Source organism: Harpia harpyja, chromosome 11 (assembly GCF_026419915.1).
Source record: "Harpia harpyja isolate bHarHar1 chromosome 11, bHarHar1 primary haplotype, whole genome shotgun sequence".
Taxonomy (NCBI): Eukaryota; Metazoa; Chordata; class Aves; order Accipitriformes; family Accipitridae; genus Harpia; species Harpia harpyja.
The window spans coordinates 11,632,253-11,646,330 of record NC_068950.1 but is presented as its reverse complement, the minus strand read 5'-3'; the positions used below and the strand labels follow the sequence as shown (position 1 = coordinate 11,646,330).

Here is a 14,078-nt window from a genome sequence, read left to right as displayed (position 1 = left end):
TTGCGAGGAGCACAGCATTCCCAGCTCTCGACCCCAGTGATGGGAAAACAACGGACAAACAGCGCTTGAGCGGGGAATCTGGCTGTCCCACGGTGACTGGGCACAGCCCGCTGGCTTTCACACGACAGTTACTTTATTTAAGGCTGTGGTCTGACATTCCTTAAGGTTTTGCTGATCCACATCTTAAAAGGAAAGAACACAGACAAGCTGTATAAATTTTGTGGTTAATTTAAATGTAATTTGTTTCATGCGCAAGAGAAAAAAAAGAGAAAAGAAACCAACAGGACAACCTTTCATTATTTATACATATTTCAGCATAAACAATGCTGGTATTTATTTAAACAAACGCATGTATTTACTATTCAAATATTAAAATATTTGTTTAACCATACAAAAACACTTGATAAGCAAACAGAATCTACCGCTTAGGGAGACCGGGCTACAAAATTAGAAGGCAAAGTTAAAAACTAGTCATTTTTTTAAAGACCACTGCGACCTGTAGGTCACTTCTACTGTTCCTCAGTTGTGGTCAAGAATTTTGACGCGTTCAGGCGTCAGCCCGTCTGCGAGCTGGATCGTTTCCGACGGGCCGAAGACAACGCTCTCCCAAGCGGGCACTCCCATCGCTGAACCCGAAGACCGACACCCAGCCCCCTTAGGCCGGCAGCGGTCCCGGCGCAGGCGGCCTAGCTCGGGGCAGTTCGCGCCCGCAGCCGCTCGCACGCCGAGTTCCTCTCGGCCGTCAGATCTGCTCCCCCCTCATCCCAGCGGCGGCCGCCGCCTCGCCCGAGCAGGCGGACCGACCGGCCCACCGACCGGAGGGGTGGCGGTGGCGGCGGCGAGGAGCGACCGGTCGCGCCCCACGCTGCGCCCGGCCGCCCTCGGCTGCCGGCACTCGCGCCGTGTCAGCAGGGGGAGGGGCGCGGGGTGCGCGCCCGCGCGCGCCCCCGCCCGCTGCGCCATCCACCCGCCGCCGGAATGTGCACGGCGCTGGTCTGGCGCTGAGGCGGCTGCGCGGCCCGCCGAGCCGTGCTGGCCCAGCCTCCCCCTCCCCTGCGCAGAGAGCCGGTGGCGGAGCCAGGCTGAGGACGGGCCGGAGGCGGCGGCAGAGCGGGGAGGAGGGCTCCGCTGCCACCGGTGAGTAGGGGGGACGGGGACGGGGACAGGGACACTGCTTCGGGCCTCCTTCGCCGGGGTGAGGGGAGGGGGTGGGGGTCTCGTGGAAGGCGGGAACGCTCCTCTCGCTCCCTCAGGAGAACCGGCGGGGGGTGCGGGGGGGGAGAAGGGCGCCGCTCCGCCCCACCCGCCCCGTGTCACGGAGTGACAGTGCCCAGTGACCTGAGGTGGCTTCCTCTTGTCGGCGGGCCCTGCCGGCTGCGCGGCCCCGGGAGCCGCCGGCTGCCTGCCCCGGCCCCCCTCACGGCGGTGGAGGAAGGAGGAGGCACGAGGTGCGTGGCCGTTCGGGGGATGGTGCTGCTTCTTCGTGTTTTCTGGCGTTTGTGTGTGTGTGGGGGGGAGTTCCCTGTACGCGGCTGGGCGCTGGGATAGTGCCGCTTGGGAGAACCAGAGCTGGAGGAAAGTGGGGGATTTAAAAATTAAAGTTGTTTTCATGGTGAGGGAAGGGAGAGGGTTGTGGAAATGTTCATCTCCCTTCCTCCTCCTCCTTAGGAAAAGTGAAGTCACTTCCTAACAGCCTAAACTAGCAAACTACTGTCCTAAATCTGTGCCGTCTACGTGGATCAGGTCCATGCACGTTTTGGTTTTTTGTTGGTTTGTTGTTCGCTATCTTCTTTTTTTCCCTCTTTTAATTTTTTTTTTTTCAAGCCTCCTTCCACAGTTAGGCCCTCCCTAAGTGTGATCCGGTACAAAAATCCTCATCTTTAGCTAGAGTACTTCAAAACCTGCTGAAACCAGCTGAAGTGGGTATGGCACTCTGAATGAAATGGACTTGGCAACTCTGCTCGTTTGTAAGTTTCTGAAGTGTGGCATGTACTTTGCTCTCTCTGTCACTCTTTCAAAGCTGTGTTGTTAAGATTGCTTGGTTTTGATAGTGTTGTAAATAAATCATAACTTACCACATTTCATAGCTGCATGCATTTATGCATCTGTTCTTTTGTGTGAAAGGGAAAAACAAAAATTTAAAGTGTCAACTCTTCTTCAAAACCAGCAGCAAATAAGAAATAGCTTGCTTAGGTAAGCATTGCTTTTCTCTTTTGCTGTCAAGCTGTAGTCTCACAAAGGTGACTTTTCAAATAAAACTTTGGAGGAGGGCAACTGTCCTTTCTCTCTCCAAGGAGAGATCTTGGTGATGTTACAGGAAAAGTTTTCTTATGCCTTTAAATTCAGGAAAGGTACCATGGCTTTATTTGACCAGATCTCTGTGACATAGGCCAAAATCCTGAGTGCCTGTCAGACTGACGAATGCTCCAGATCTTATGAAGATCTACTGGGAGCATAAGATTAGTTCTGCAAGATATGCCTGTGTCTAGGTTTTAAGTAGGACTGTAGCCAGTACTGTTTGTTTATATGGGTTATATGGTATTAATGATACTAATTAAGAGGTTAGTTTGCAGTTTAAATTTGAAGGGACTATAAACATAGTTATGCACAGTAAACCCAAATTGACTCCAGTGTTGTAAGAACTGAAGCTAAATTGGAACATTATTGGAAGTACTCTGCAGTGGTTTTTTTAGGATGGTTGCAGTGAAATGTACTGCTTGGTTAAAAATAGCATTCAGTCCTTTAAAAAGTGATTTGCAGATTAAGGTTTGGTAATGTTAGTAAGGGGAGTGCAAAAAGGGCATAATGTGGCCTCCTGTGGAAACCAAGTTCCCGGTGTGTACTCCCTAGCATTTGAAGACAATCCAAGTTGGCGCTGCTCCTTCCCTCGTGTCATCAATGGGACTTCCACAGCCAGGAAGTGAGTTAAGAGAACTAATCTGGTCAAAAAGTAGTACTTTTATTTCTTTTTTTTTTCTCCCCGAGCTACTTTTTGGTTAGAACAACTTCCTGAACCAGCTCACTTGCCTGGTCGTATGGACATTGTCTCAATCCAGGGGAGGAAGAAGTGTGTTGGTAGGGAGGAGGGCATAACTGCAGTCCTGATATGGTCACGTAAGTTGCGATGGGTGATGCACTTACCTGGGTCATGGTTTTCTGGTCAGTAAGTTAATATAAGAAGGCACTACTGCTGAAAGAAGCTACCCTGTGTTTTTGATTGGCTTATGCCACTTGTGGTGAAGGTAGCAAATGACAGTAAGGGTGGTAGGAGCTCTTCTTTTTCTATCAGTACTGGCTTACATTGATTATGAAGCGTCATTTGTCTTTTTTATTTACTTTCGGCAACATTAAAGGGACTAGTGCTTTTTAAGAGCCACCTCTATGTCTCTATTTTTCTTCTGTGTGTCCACAGAAGTACCTGTGGTTTTCTTCTGCTCTCTCTTTTGCATATGCTTTCTTCTCTGTAAACTTTTTGTTGATTTATTAATTTCAAGGAATAATCTGGGCATTGTTAGATAGGGGCTTTTGTAAATTTATTCAGATCTAACTTAAAAATAATCAGTTGTATATTGTAATTACCTCTGCTATAATTGGAAGGCTATTTCAAATTTGACTGACTTTAGTAATTACACACCTTCTGATTTCCAGTCTAGGTTAACTATTAATGGATTATACCCATTTTATGTACCCAATGGACTGATATGTCATATTGGCACTTTTGATCTTGGTATCAAAAGCAGCAGCACTCTTAAACAAATGGATGCAAAAATGTGTCGAAGTGCAACACTGAACGTTTCTTTTGTCTTTTGACCACTAGCTATACTAATCTTTCCTGTAATAGCTCTCAGTTTCTCCCCATGAATTTTAATTTTGACCTTCTAAGTGAAAATTAAAATGCACATTTCAAGTATTAGCACTGAGCTTCATAGAGGTGTTGTTTTAATGGAGATTAAGACGTTTTCAAGTATATTTTCATAAGAGGTGTTTTTTGAAATTCATACCTTTGGCAGTTTGTTCCACCCTCAATCTTACTCTGTTATACTGGTACAGCTGTTAGAGGAGTCATTATTGTAACCCAGATTGCTGAAGGGATTCTTTCTTCCTTGACAGAGTCCTGGTCCATAAGCAAAGCCTGACATATTTGAAAAGAGTTTGAAATTGATTTATTTCACCTTTTTCTGTATTTTTAATTTAAAAAAGAAACAAAACCAACGTGTAGATTATTAGAAAATACCGCTGTGGCTTTTTAGGTGTTTACTTAATTTAGATATCAGAAATATTCCAAGAGGGTACTTTGTGAAGCTGAGAGAAAAAGTGGTTAGTTGGTTGGGTGTGACTGTAAACAGTACATAAATAAGTAAATTTGTTTCCAAAACCTGCTTAGTTAAATAGATTACTCTGAAAGATGAGTAAGGCCCTTGTGGAAAACCTTTACTATATTGTTTCTTCGGTAGAACGTTTCTTATTCTTTGGAAAGAATAACAGGGACAAAGGTCTTTCTAATGCTTTTAAGTGGACGGAGGAAAAATTAGTTTTTGCCACAAAGTGAGGTGGGTCACAGCCCTCTGCTTTCCTCTCTTGTCATCCCTGAAACACGAATGAGGATATTAAAGAAGGTGTGGCTTTTTTTAGATCAAGCAAGCTTAAAAGTGTGAAATTGTTCTGAGACTGAAGACTTATGTTCCCTAGTTACGGGGAAAGCACAGTGGTACAAAGGGAAGAAGTTCTAAGGGCAAGTAGATAAGAGATGTTTACATTTTTGTGTACCACATTGGGTGCATGCTTACTATAGGTACAGGACAACTGAAATTTTTTAATATATGATTAGAAGTAATAAACATGATGCAAAAATAGCTGAATGAAAGTTTATGAACTAGAATCATAGGCAGATGAAATAATAAATTCATGAAATAGAATCATTTATGTTGGAGGGGGCTTCTGGAGGTCATCTAATCCAGCTCCCTGCTTAAATTAAAGCAAGAGCAATTTAGATAAGGTTGTTCCAGCCCTTAACACCTTTCTGGGTAACCTATTTCCATGTTTGACTACCCTCATAGTGATTTCCACGCCCCTATCCTCCTTTAAGCTAATTGGAATTTACTTTCAAGCTTAAGTCTGTTGCCTCTTGTCCTGTCACTGTGCACTACCCAGAAGAATCCAATTCTGTCTTTTTGGCACCCTTCCATTAGATAGTTGACAGCAATAAGGATTCCTCTGAGCTTTTTCTTTTCAAGGCTGAGCAACCCAGTTCCCTTAACACCTCATTGTTCCTCATATGCTCCTGCCATCTGGCCAGCTTGGTAGCCTCCACTGGACTTGCTCCAGCGTGTCAATGTCTGGCCGGTACTGGGGAGCCCAAAACTGGACCCAGTACTCCAAACGCAGTCTCACAGGTGCTAAATAGAGGGGATGGATCCCTTCCCTGGACCTGCTGGCTAGACTTCTGCTAATACAACCCAGGATGTGCTTGGCCTTCTTTGCTGTGACGGTACGCTGCTGACTCATCTTCAACTTTTTGCCTGCTGGGATCTTCAGGTACTTTTCTGCAAAAGTCGCTTTGTATCTGGTTAGTGTCCAACCTGTCTTGTCACATGGGGTTATTCTATCACGGGTACAGGACTTGGCACTTGCCTTTGTTGAACTTCGCGAGGTCTTGCCAGTGCATTTCTCCAGCCTGTCCAGGTCCCTCTGAGTAGGAATCCTGCCCTCCAGAGCATTGACCGCATTGCCCAATTTGGTGTCATTGGTAAACTTGCTGAGAGTGCACTCGGTCCCATCCTGCAGGTTATTGATAAAGACATCAGATGGTGCTGGTTTCAGTGGTAATCCCTCAGGGGTGCGACTGTAACCACTTGTTATTGGAATTGGTACTGCTGATTGCTGTTCTTTCAGCCCAGCAGTACAGTGAATTTCCCAAACACCTCATTGCTTGCTACCCAGTGCCTGTCTCACCAGTTTGGCTGTAAGGATGCTGTGGGAGACTGTTGTTAATGGTCGCCTGTATTCAATGCTCTTCCGTCATCTGCTAAGCCAGTTGTCTCCTTGCTGTAAGCTATTGTGTTTATCAGGCATCACTTGCCCTTGGTAAATCTATGCCAGCTATTCCTGATCACCTTCTTGTCCGTCTTGGGCATAGGAATAGCTTCCAGGAGGATTTGCTCCATAATCCTCTCATGGACTTAGGTTAGGCTGGCTGATCTGTAGTTGCCTGGATCCTCCTTCTTGCTCTTCTTGAAGTTGGGTGTGATGTTTGCCTTTTTTCCAGTCATGAGGAACCTCCCCCAATCTCATGGCCTTTCAAAAAGTGGTATAGCGTTTGGTATCTCAGTGACATTGGCCAGCTCTCTCGGGACTCTCGGATGTATCGTGTCTGGTCCCATGGACTTGTGTGTTTCCAATTTCCTGAAGTGCTTCCAAACTCCATCTTCCTCTTTTGGAGGTAATTCTTTACTCCAGCAGACTGCTACCAGGCTCAGGGGTCTGGGATGCTTGAGGGCAGACCTTACCAGTGAAGACTGGGGCAAAAGAGGTATTGAGTATGTCAGCCTTTTCCCTGTACTTTGTTACCAGGTCCCCTGTCCCACGGAGCAGAGAGCACTTCTTCCTTAGCCTTCGTTTTGCTCCTGATACAGAAGTTCATCCTTGTTGCCCTTCATCCCTTGTCAGTTTTAGCTCCAGCTGGATGTTGATTTTTCCTAATGCCATCCTTGCATGCACAGGCTGCGTCTCTGTGTTCCTCTTGGGTAGCCTCTCTCTGCATCTGCCTTCTGTGTGCTTCTGAAGCAGAGATCAAAACTGTTTCATTTTACCCTTTCGTATCTAGAAATGTGTAAAACTTTCAAAAGAAATTTTTTGAAGTCTTGGTTAATAAATGATTCTAACCTCAGCATGAAATGTTTGAATGAAAGATGTCAGTTCCTCCTAAGCAAGCAGTAAGGATTATCAGGCTCTTGTGATAAGGGAGTAAGTCCTGCCTAAAATGTAGAGTGCAACTTGTACTGTGGTGCCAAGGAGCCAAAACAATGAGAAAAAATGAACCACACACCACACCTCTTCCCCCCCCCCCCATAACTAAAATAATTAACTCCAAGTAGAAATTTACAGCTTCAGTGTACGCCCTTCCCTTTTTTGTGCATTGTAGATGAAAAGGAGATGTTGGTATTTAGCAGCAAGATGGTTGGATAAATATTTAACTTAATGCAGTCTGTACATAAGTGCTTTCAATTGGAATTAATTTTATGTTTTTCTGTTGATGCATAAATCCATTTTAGAAGTCATTGGAATAAACCAAAATTTTGGAAATGGAACCATTTTCAGTGAGTAGTGGGGGATTGTGGTGGGTTGGCCCTAGCTGGATGCCAGGTGCCCACCAAAGCTGCTTTATCACTCCCCTCCTCAGCTGGACAGGGGACAGAAAATATAACAAAAGGCTCATGGGTTGAGATAAGGACAGGGGGAGATCGTTCACTGATTACTGTCACAGGCAAAACAGACTTGACTTGGGGAAAATTAGTTTATTACCAGTCAAATCAGAGTAGGATAATGAGAAATAACACCAAATCTTAAAACATGTTCCCCCCACCCCTCCCTCCTTCCTGGGCACAGCTCCACTCCTGATTTCTCTACCTCCTCCCCGCCAGCAGCACAGGGGAACAGGGGCAGGGGGTTGGGGTCAGTTCCTCACACATTGTCTCTGCTGCTCCTTCCTCCTCAGCGGGAGGACTCCTCACTCGTCCCCTGCTCCAGCGTAGGGTCCCTCCCATGGCAGACAGTCCTCCACGAACTTCTCCAAGATGAGTCCAACATGAGTCCATTGCCTGCAGTTTCTTAACTGGTATAAGTGTTGTGATTTGTGCTGATGTACTTTTATTGACTTAGCAGTACCAAGATAAAGCCTTGGTTATAGGCTCAGGTATGTCAGTTACTGGTCTAACTTTTCTGTCTGAATAGGTCTTCGGTATCCGTTTGGACTAGAAATGTTTAGCAGGGTTGGGAGTTCTGAGTTGATTTCTAATATAGTAGAAAGGTATTTGAGTGGAGTTACATTTCTATGCAAAACAATGCTCAGTAACTACAGTAGTTAATGGTAAAATTGCAGTCTGTGCATTTGCCTTTCAAATGTGATCTTTCATTTTACAGCAGGCTACTGGCACACTCTTAAATAGTGAAGCTCATTACTAATGATGGTGGACAACTCCTTGGCATAATTGCTCAAATTCTTAGTATCTCCCATATGATTTCTAAATAGGAAAGAAAAGATTAAAGGGCAGAAAACAGAAAAGTGAAAGGTATTTTTAATAACCAGTAAATTGTCAGTTAGAATAGGATTTCAGTCAGTGACTGAATGTAAGAATGGATCTTGAAGGCCATTTGCTAAGTGGCTGAGTGTAATTTCCATGTTACTCTTGAGCTTAGAAGGGAAGTAACTTGCTTGATGTTATATAGTAAGTCACTGACACGAGTGAGGAATGAAATGGACGTGAATGTAATTGACAACAAAGTCCTTTCTCAGTACTTCCTATAAAACTCATGTAGTAGTAATCCTTTTAATGTCAGGAATCCGTTTTGAGTAACTTACCGTTCATGACCGATCCCTGGTCTTTTCTTGCAGGCAAATACAGTTGTCAGAATGTCTCTTACATTATATATATATTTATTCTTTCCTCACCATAACTTCTATATGGCAAGTTTGTATTGCAGGATGTGACGGTATAGGTTTTCAGAGGACAGTTACTTAGTGGTTATGGAACAGTCTTGAAGATGCACTTCTTTTCAGTGATAAGTGGTTCGTAAACCTCTGTACTTTCAGGGTGCTGAGCTAATATAAGTAGCTGTACTTTCAGTTGAAGTATAGTTGACCTTTCTGATTAGATCATGTCTGTTGTATGTGCCTTAAGACACACAATGAGATTTTTTTGGGGTAGGAAGCATATTGGAGATGCTGATCTGTTGCAGCTGTCCATGCATTTGATAGGCTAACCTTATTTTTTCCTATTGGAAAGAAAAAGAGTGAGAGTTAAGGCTTTGTCCAAGAATCCTATCCTAAGGATTGACTTTTAGTGTCAACTAATTGTTCAGTTAATTTTGATAATCTCTACTACTATTTAGGGAAATAGATCCTTTTATTGTAAGTTGGTTTCTATCTTAACTAGAAATGTGTCTCCCCCCACCCCCCACAATGTTTTATTTAAAAAGTAGTTACATTGAAATATGCTGCTTTTCTATTCAGTATGATTACTCATGTAGTGTTATGGCCTTACAGTGGTATAACAGTGGCATGTCTCCAGGTATTTTTGAATGTTTTTATTATAAATTCTATAGCAATATGCACTTTATGAAACTTTTCCAGTGGAAAACAGTTCAAAGTAATCCAGTTTAGATACAGTGACTTGGTTACTGCACTTCGCAGAGAACTAGAGTCTTGCTATCTACTATTTCAGCATAGTAAGAAAGATGGTTCTAATTTGTGCTTTTGTTGTGTATGCAGACTATTACTGTGTTTTTTCTGAAATTAGGCAAAGTGATTTTGCTGAGGTCCACCGATTTGTTCCAATACCCATATTTGTGTATTGTGTACACCTATTGCATATGCATATTTGTATTTATAGCAAATATGTTACAATAAAAAAAAGTATGTTACTTTTTTCTCTTTGTTGTCTAACTCTTTATTCCCCTCCCAGAATTTTAATTTAGGATGAAGGCTCTGCTATGTCTTTTCAGTTCTCAGGCCTTTGCAGGCAAATCAGTGTGAAAATAAAATGCAAATAATCTTAATCTAATGCATTGTGTTTGTGTGTGTGTATTTAGATACAAAATACAAGATACAGAATTTTCATTTGGAAGTAGGTGGAGAAATTCAGTAACTGTCTAAACTTTTAAAATAAGCTTGCAAAAATAATTTGGAGGTTTTTTTCTTTGTACTGTAATAAGGTACTGGTGTATTTCCCCTTATTAAGAGTTTGAATGCTGTAAACTCATACTTTTTTCACAGGAGCCTGATTTTTTTTTTTTTTTTTTCCCCCAGATGTTACTGAGAAACAAATACTAGATTATATAATTTAGACTGAGCCATCTGAAATGCATATGGGAGAAGAAGGATTTTTTTTTTTTCAATTCTGTGAATCCTTTGTTTTATTTTGTTCCACTGATGTATACTTTCATTATTTCCTGTTAATTTTGAAAAGAACTCTTACAAGTAACTTCTTGGTGGCAGTGCTGCATAAGCAATAGCTGTCCCCAGTCCTAGCTGCTTGTTTTTGTCTGTGTTCTATGCATTTATTGTGCTAACATAGGTGCTTGTGTAGTCAAGTGTTGAACTGGCTGAAGAAATGCTCTAATCCTCCTTTCTTTCTCTGGGGTTAGTTGTCACTCGCTTAAGCTGTCCAATCTCTTTCAGTGTGTGACTGCCTGGATGCTTGTACAATCTTAGCAGAGAAGTGGGAAGAATTGCAGCTTTTTTAGGCAGCTCTTCACCTCCTGCATCTTGAAGGTATTACTGAAATATCTGTAGCTTGTAAGTATCAATATTTTCAGCTTCGATTTAAGTGTTTGTGAGCATTGGAGTGCTAAACAACAATGGAATTGAAAAAGAACTTTTTGTGTGTGCCAGCAGTTGGTCTGGGAGTAAAACTTGAATTGGAACTCAGATCAGGTGGTGCAGCGAAGACTAGCCCTTGGAGATATTAGTCCTTTCAGTTCATGTAGAAAGAGTTTGTGTTTGCTCATAGATGTACGCTTCTATAATAAAAAGGTATTTTTATTCCTATTATACTTGATCCTAGTTGTTAATAGTTAATGATGATAATATAAACTTCCAAGAATTTGGGAACTGCTAGCTAGACTTCTTGGAGAAACTGTTCAATGATTTCGAGGAAACAAGTAAGGAATGAAAATGACTAAGGGCACTGTAGAAAGGTCTTTAACTGATTTTTACATTGTTCTGAATGTTAATTGTTACTGTTTATTGCTATAGGGATGTATAAAAACTGTGAGGGAAGAGGGGGAAGAGTTGATTAAACTGTCCAAGAAAATACTTTGTCAAGCCCCAGAAGTGTAATGTGAAGTTGGAAGTTCCTGATAGTTGTTGTGAGTGCTAATTTGCCTTTGACCCTTATAGCTTCCCTTTTCTGATTCTTCTTTTCTTTCATCATTTTGAGACATCAGAAAGTGAGACTGACTATAAAGGCGTCAGACTGACATGTAGTATAGTATCTATCTAGCTTTTGATGGTAGCCAGAGAAATCAAAGGGTATAAGACGACAAATATAAGAGATCCTTGTTCCAGCAGACCTTCCCAGTTTCCCTCCCTGGCCTCTGTGATTCTCCTTTTTGTTCCTTCTGGTTGTAAGTGAACTCCTGGGATCTTACTGTGGAGTGTGGAAAGAGTAGTTGCATTATTCTGTACATTTCCCACAAAATTCATGTGAGGTGCCATAATAAGATTACATTCTTACACTGTGTAGGTATGCAGTTAGTATCTGTTTTGCTGGGGCTTCTGAACAGCTGACTCTTGATTTTGCATGGCTGGGGCTTGGGTGCTTTGTTGGGCTTGTTGAAGACTCAGCTTTGACCTGGATGTGTGGTGGAGTGCTGGTGCTCATCTAGGTTGTACTTCATATTTTGGGTTTGGATTCCTTGTATTCTAAATGGTTTACTTATTCCATAGGTTTGTCCCTGGTGGTGCCAGTTTTAGCCATTCTAACACTTTGGCTCTGAGGTTGTTTGGAGTAGTCCACCTTTGGTAGCTGCAATCTCTCAACTGTGTGTTTGTCATTTTGGTAGCTTGTACTGTGTTTAGGGACTTCATAACTTAACACTCCCCCTTAATGGAGGCCCAGGTAGTATGCTGAAAATACTGTTGTGGAAAGGGTATGCTTATGTAACTACTTAATAGAACATGACCTTTCATACTTCTTCACATTTCTCTGAATTTTTTATTTTAGATTAGTTGCCTGTAACTTCCTCCCTTTACTTCCAGAAGCAAAAATGTTTTGTGGAAGTATTTACTATGTAAACATTGATAGTAAGCTTTCATATCTGCATTTAATGACAACCATGTATCACTTGTGTTGAAACCAATAGTAAAGCATGCTTGTATTTGGGAAGCTATCTTAAACTTTGAGAAGCAGAGACTGTGATTTAAAAAAAAAAAAGAAAAGAAAAAAAAAAGAAAAAAGGTATAGCAATTGCAGATACAGCTTTTTGGCTTCTCAGGATTTCTTGTTTTACGCAAGCAGGTGAATTTATCAAATTAGAAATATGATATAACACTTAAAATTCAAGCTACTCTGGATAACCTGTCTCAACAGGTAAATACTGGTTTTGTTTATGGTTGTTGGGTAATGTTAGAAAAGATGATTGCTTTTTGCAAGATTCTTGCAGTTACACTTGGTGATGATATGAGCAACTATATTGGATATTTTAAATACCTTTTCCCCAGCGAGAGTTTATTCTATGATTTTATAGACTGGTCTAAATTAGCTTGAGGCTTACACCAAATATAATCAACGAGAGTCATTCAATTTAATAAACAAGGTGCATAAGATCTAGATAATGGTGATCTGGTCAAGAGGCTAAGTTATTAAAAAAAAAAATAAATTTGAGCTGGTTTTCTTTGAGTCCAGTTATAGTTTCATCATAAGAAGGATCTAAAAAGTCTTTTTGTCATGATGTTTTTAACATAGAATTTATTCTTTAAAGCAATTCTACTTGCCAGATTTGATTACTGGAAAAAAGCTGCAAAAACAGACCAAAAACTTTCTTTGGCAGGTGCAGATTAATCTACCTATTGAAAACTTTTCTTTCATGTAATCATTGGTTGAAGGTGGCTTTTTATGAATGGCTTTTCTATAATACCTCGAGATGTACTTTTAGCTGTTTCAGGGAATTTTTAAAATAAGAATGTAAAATAGTTATCAAAAGATCATACCTGTCTTTTGATTACATGGGTTTTAATTTTTTTTTTTTTAAAGTTATTTTTCCTCCTAAAGGATTAAAGAAGAAAGTAAATTCTGATCATTATGGATGCCTGGGATGAAAAGAAGAGAAATTGTGTCTTAGAAGAAGGGCACATGTGTCCTTTCTATTTCCCATTTTCCTTTTCAGGCAGCGTGTGGAGGAAATACTGAGCTTAAGAAATTCTTAAGCTTTCCAGGGCTTGGTATGAAAAATGTTTTGGAAGGGAACATTATGCATAGCATCTTCTGAAAATTAAGGTTGTATGCAATCTGCCGGTGTGAGATTATATATACACATACACGTGCACACACCATTCTTGGGTTAGAATTTGAAGGTAACTTCAAGTAATGCAACAGAAATGTCTGTGTGATTTCCCCCCCCACCCCGATACTTGATCATACAGCTTTGAAGGATGCTTCCTTTAGGTCAAGTAATTTTTTTGTCAGAATTATAAAATATTCTTAATAGTTTATTAACTGAATGAACAGGCTTTTGTATAGGGGTTAGTTGATTTTTTTTTTTCATACCACTTTTCCAAGCAGTAGTTCTTCCTTGAATTACAGAATAGATTTGGAATAATTTGATTAGTGAAGTTGATCACACAGAGAAGTCTTCTCAAAGAACACACTGTCATTAAAAAAAAAAAAAGTTCTGTTTCAATTAAAGAAGATACGCATTATTCCTTGGTATGTGTCTTTCAGAAACTTTCATATACACATCTCATACCAGTTCCTAGAAGAGTTTAGGTGCTTTCAAAAACTTTGTGATCTGCATGTTGAGGCCAAACCTTGTTTTTTTCCTTTTGATCAGTGACATGAGTAAATTGTTTTTATTCTTCATACTTTAAATGGAAAAAGCAGAAAGTGAAGGAAAGCCTTCTTTTATTTTTTATTCTGTTGTGATTAGGGAGGATAGAGTGGTGTATTAGTACCAGGTATATCTGATTACATACTGACCTGTTCTTACCAATGGAAGATCATTTTTCTATTAAGGAAACAGTATTACTGTCTTTTATGAATTTCCATTCTCCTTTTTCTAAAACCTATCAAGGCCTTTGAAATTAGCAATAGAGCTGCATCGCAGAATATATTTATAAAAACTTGCCCTAGGAATGTGGAATG

The 14,078-nt window shown here is 41.2% G+C and overlaps 1 protein-coding gene across 1 annotated transcript in view; it reads left to right on the top strand.

Annotated features, from left to right (window-relative positions):
- The first annotated feature begins 938 nt into the window (after positions 1 to 938).
- Positions 939 to 14,078, top strand: part of RABGAP1L (RAB GTPase activating protein 1 like) — a 265,155-nt gene continuing 252,015 nt past the window's right edge. Inside the window, 2 exon segments of the mRNA XM_052801837.1 lie at positions 939 to 1,137; positions 1,825 to 1,967. The gene's annotated coding sequence lies outside the window, so the exon portion shown is untranslated.